Genomic DNA, 5,507 nt, shown 5'->3' with positions numbered 1-5,507 from the left:
CAATGGTTGAAAAGAATCTTAGAGAACGAAAGCCAGTATATCAAAAAACCCTGTAAATTGCATTTGCAATTATACTGTTGTTTAACCGCTATATGAAAATATGGCTACATGCCTTACATTAATGAAAATGTAGCTATCTGTGTTGCTACGGTGTGCTAGCAGCACACAAGCTGCCACTGGTCTCCATTTTGTCATCAGTGCATTCTTTACTGCACAATGCTTTCCCAGTGGAACACCTGTGACAAACTACTTATGGAGAATGATAAAGTGTTATAAAAAAGAGGGACTGGACCCACACCTGTCTCTGCCATCTGGTCTTTTTCTCACTCAAGCAGTGTTGTATTTTTAGAAAACCATGCCTCTACTGAACATACTTCATATTTGATTTTTTAAAAATCAGTATTTTAAAGTTGGTGAGTTTTGTCAAGGTGTTTTGAGACAGAAACATGAAAAGCTTAAAGGTACAATGAGAGGGAAGTGAATGCTACATATAAAATATATTTCAAGTCTTCTAGGTTACTCAAGTCCAAAACCTTCTGAATTTGAAATTCCAATAATCAATTTCTGTTTCAGGTCCTTTTTGTTCTTGTAGGGGGGAAGGCAAAGTTGATTGAAGCAGGTGTGGGCCACAGGCAACCAGTTAGTTGAAGTTTCATTCTTTGAGATTTTAAAGTTCAAGTCAGCCATTCCTTCTACAGGTACTCTGTCACTTCCTGTGGTAAAATGTAGCAACTTCTTTTGAAGGTCAAGAGGAAATCCAAGCACAATATCCCAAAAGTATTGTATAGTCAAGTCGGTTTTTGCATAGCCATCATACTGAGTACTTCTCTGCAGGGCGTGCATATCCAGTTCAGGACTTCCACAGACCAGAATTTCAACCTCTTCTGGATGAAGAAGCATTAGGAAATTTGAAGCACACACACTGTGAAATCCATAATAAAATGCAGGAAACTGCTTATAGATGGATTTGTTGAGAAGAAAGTCAATATAAAGCTGTACATATTCTTTCCTATTTTGATTGGTAACTGGAATTTTATCACCACCTGGCTTTAAATTATAGGACTTAATTATTCTGAATTCTTCTTGAAACACCTGAAATATTGAATAGAAATCTTCTTCAACATTGCCTTCATATGACAGGAGTTCACTTAATCCATGGGCCAACTCAGGCATAATTTGACTCAGGTCATCAGTGGTAACACTGCAGATGCCTACTGGCATATTTTGGTCATTAGGAATGATGGGAGGGCTCAATAATTTCTTGTAGCAGCAGCGGGGGAAACGAATATCCAAAGCAATGCTGTTATAAACAGCTAGTCCCATAAGAATTCCAACCAATCGGAATCCAGAATAGTTGTCACATTTAAAGCTGCTAAACCAATGGCAGTATGAATCCTTATGATACGTAAACATGCCATAATCTGGATGAAAAATTTGTCGAATTAGAAGAAGGAACCATTCTTTAGTCAAGCCGCCTGTACCCAAACCAACTTCCCCTACAAAGGTAACTTTCAACTTCTTTTGCAAGTCTGCTCTTTTCCAGGTTAACTCATCAAGAGAATCGCTGACCAGATATGTCCACCTTACTTTCATATTTAGAAATAACATATTCATATCAGGTCTCTCTCTTCTAGATACTTTATCCACCAGACTTTGCTGTGAGAATTTCCAAAGCTCTGCCAGGTGTGGTATTCTTCCATGAGATCAATATGATCCAATGTAGAATTATAGAAATCAGTATAAGGAATAAGGGGAGGAAGAACCAAATTGTTTGCAGTATTAAGTAAAGCCAACATTTTAGATGATGATGGGATCCACCAGGAACACTTTGATATAGGTGGAAATTCTTCAGGCTTTGCAGGAAACAGGTGTAAAGAAATAAACTGCAGCAATCTCTCTACCAATTGCTTGAACCTCTTCTGGGATAATTTTTTAAACCAGTGAACTAGGAAATGATGGTCAACTTCCACTAACATAGCTATCTGTCGTAGCAAGTGAGCATAGATGACATATGTAGATGTGTTATTAAATTGAGGATTCTGTAAAAGTATAAAATATGCTCTAAGATAATCTTTTGTTCATGGACTTTTCCATTCTTGTAACAGGCTGTTAATGATTCCCTTTAATATTGTCTTCTGAATGTCTTGAGGCTGCTAGTATTGGAGGGTCTCCTGCAGAGGTGGTGGGTGGCTCTGTCTCACCATGAGGACAAGGACACTGGCAGCAGAAGTTCTGGGAAGTACTCCTTAGCGTGAGCCCTCCCAGAGTCAGCCATTAGCCCCACTGAAGAACCCAGGTAGCCCACTCTGTTTTTAATTAATTTATTTCTATTGAAGTATATTTGATTTACAATATTGTGTTACTTTCAGGTGTCCAGCAAAGTGATTCAGTTATATATATATATATATATATATATATATATATATATATATATATATATAAAATCCTGGACTTTTGCTTGTTGGGAGTTTTTAAATTACTGATTCAATTTCCATCCTGGTAATTAGTCTGTTCATACTTTCTATTTCTTTCTGATTCAGTCTTAGGAGATTGTACCTTTCTAAGAATTTGTCCATTTCTTTTAGGTTTCCCGTTCTATCAGTGTATAGTTGATCATAATAGTCTCTTATGATTCTCTGTATTTCTGTGGTGCTGGTTGTAGTAACTATTTTTCAATTCTGATTTTATTGATTTGGGCCCTCTCTCTTTTTTTGATGATTCTGGATAAAGGTTTATCAATTTTATTTATCTTTTCAAACAATCAGTTTTGGGGTTCATTGATTTTTCTTAGTCTGTCTTTCATTTATTTCTGCTCTGATCTTTATGATTTCTTTCCTTCTACTAACGGGGTTTTGTTTGTTCTTCTTTCTCTACTTGCTTTAAGTGTAAGTTTAGGTTGTTCATTTGAGATTTTTCTTGTTCCCAAGGTAAGTTTGTATCACTATAAACTTCCCTCTTAGAACTGCTTTTACTGTGCCCCATAGGTTTTAGATCATCTTGTTTTCGTTTTCACTTGTCTCTAGGTTTTTTTTTTTAACTTCCTCTTTGATTTCTTCAGTGATCCATTGGCTGTTTAGTAACATATTATTCAGCCTCCATGTGGTTGTGTTTTTTCTGTTTTTTTTTTTTCTTGTAGTTGATTTTTAATCTCATAGTGTTGTGGTCATAAAAGATGCTTCATATTATTTCAATTTTCTTAAATCTACCAAGGTTTGCTTTGTGGCCCAGCATGTGATTTATGTTGGAGGCAGTCTTTCACTCTTGATGCATGGTGATAGCTGGAAATTTTGGTAGATGCTCTTCATCAGGTTGAGGTAATTCCACTTTATTACTAATATGCTTAGAGTTTTTATCATTAATTAATGTTGGATTTTCTAAAATGCTTTTTCTTTGTCAATTGGTATGTCACTTGATTTTTCTTTTTCAGCTTACAGATATGGTGAATTAAATTGATTGATTTTCAAATGTTGAAGCAGTCTTCCATACCCGTTATAGATTTCACTTGGTAATGATGCTTTTTTTATACCTTTCTGGATTCAATTTTCTAATATTTTGTTGACAGTTTTTATGTGTAAGCTCATGGAGATACTGGTCTGTAGATGTTTTTCCTCTTTCTTTCCTTTTTATTTTGTACTGTCCTTGTCTGGTTTTGATATCATGTTGATACCAGCCTTATAGAATGTGTTGGAAAATGTTTTGCATACTTTTATATTCTGGAAGAGATTATATAAAATTGTTGTATTCTTTAACTGTTTGGTAGAAATCTTCAGTGAAACATCTGGGTCTGGTTTCTTTTTGGAGAGCTTTTAAATTACAAATTCAATTTCTTTAAAGGTAATAAGATTATTTCATTTGACTATTTCATCTTTACTGAGCCTTAGTAGTTTGTGGGTTTTGCGGAATTTGTCCATTTCTTCTAAATTGAATTTATGACTGCAGAATTGTTTGTAGTAGTCTCCTCTTATGCTTTTAATGACTACAAGATCTGTAGTGATGTTTCTTGTTTCATTCTTAATAGTAGTAATTTATGTCTTTGCTAGTTGCTTTCTTTGTCAGCCTTAGTAGAGCATTATCAATTTTATATTTTTCCCAAAGAAACAACTTTTTTTTCATTGATTTTCTCTATTGTTTTCCTGTTTTCAATTGCATTGATTTCTACTTGTGTCTTTATGATTTCTTCCTTATTCTTGCTTTGGGTATATTTTGCTATTCTTTTCCTATTTTTTTGTCATTCTTTAAAAATTTTTTTTTACGTTATTGATTAGAGGCTTTAGGTGAATCTCACATATTTTAATATGTTGTATTTTCATTTTTATTTAGTTCTATGAATTTTTAATTTACTTTGAGATTTCTTCCTTGACCCAAGGATTATTTAGGCTATTTCCAAGTATAGAGACGTTTTTAGAGACTAGACTAATTTCTAGTTTGATTCTATTATTTTCATAGAACATACTATAAAAATTACAAGTATCTTACATTTGTTGAGGTTTGTTTTATGACCCAGGATATGGCTTATCTTAGTGAATATTCCATAGTGCTTTAAAAAAAGTGTATTCTGGGCTTCCCTGGTGGCGCAGTGGTTGAGAGTCTGCCTGCCGATTCAGGGGACGCGGGTTCGTGCCCCAGTCTAGGAAGATCCCACATGCCACGGAGCGGCTGCGCCTGTGAGCCGTGGCCACTGAGCTTGCATGTCCGGAGCCTGTGCTCCGCAACGGGAGAGGCCACAACAGTGAGAGGCCCACGTACCACAAAAAAAAGTGTATTCTGCTATTGTTGTATCAACCCATATATTTGAGTAACCACTAAATTTAAATTATATGAGGTAAGTGTATACATAAGGCCTAGTCTCTACCTTTGAGTATCTAATAAAATGGTCCAAGAAAATCTATTTATAAAAATAATTATACATATATCCCCATTAAAAATAATAATAATTATAAAATGGTGATAATCAGAAATTTCCAAATGATTGAGATGAGAACGTTTTTATAGAAAGAGTGGTATTTTTGTCAGACATTAAAGGATGGGTAAAGCTCCAATATATGAGATTTGAGGGAAATATATTAGTTTTGTTTATGTAGGGCATGGAGGCAGAGAGAGGAAAAGGGAAGGAGGTGACTACCTACTCTTCTAGGATACAAGATTCTACCAATCAAATGTTAAACAGAACCAGATCTAAACACTGGGTGTTGATATAAAAAGATTTCAGATCTCATGCCTCTGATGTTTTATGTTTTCCTTCCTGAGGAAGCTCTCTTCTAAGGCTCAGTGATTTACAGATTGTTAGTACACAAGTGGACTTTGAGAAACTAAGAAATCTAGGTCTGTAAATGTTTCACAACAATAGTTGATTTCCATTTGAAACAAAAGAGAAAGACCTGTTACAAACTATACAAATTATAATATGCCAGAACAGGTAAGAACTGAAAATGTAAGGCTTTGGGTAAAGAACCAAAACACTTTTTTTGTTAAATAAGAGAAAGCACAGTTTCCCTAGAAGTTAAACA

At 34.8% G+C, this 5,507-nt stretch overlaps 1 pseudogene; it reads right to left on the bottom strand.

Annotated features, from left to right (window-relative positions):
- Positions 1–297: 297 nt before the first annotated feature.
- LOC115857461 (probable E3 ubiquitin-protein ligase HECTD2 pseudogene) lies at positions 298–2,078 on the bottom strand (annotated as a pseudogene).
- Positions 2,079–5,507: the final 3,429 nt, after the last annotated feature.

Source organism: Globicephala melas, chromosome 4 (assembly GCF_963455315.2).
Source record: "Globicephala melas chromosome 4, mGloMel1.2, whole genome shotgun sequence".
Lineage (NCBI taxonomy): Eukaryota > Metazoa > Chordata > Mammalia > Artiodactyla > Delphinidae > Globicephala > Globicephala melas.
The sequence above is the reverse complement of the archived record's forward strand: the minus strand, read 5'-3'. Positions and strand labels throughout refer to the sequence as shown.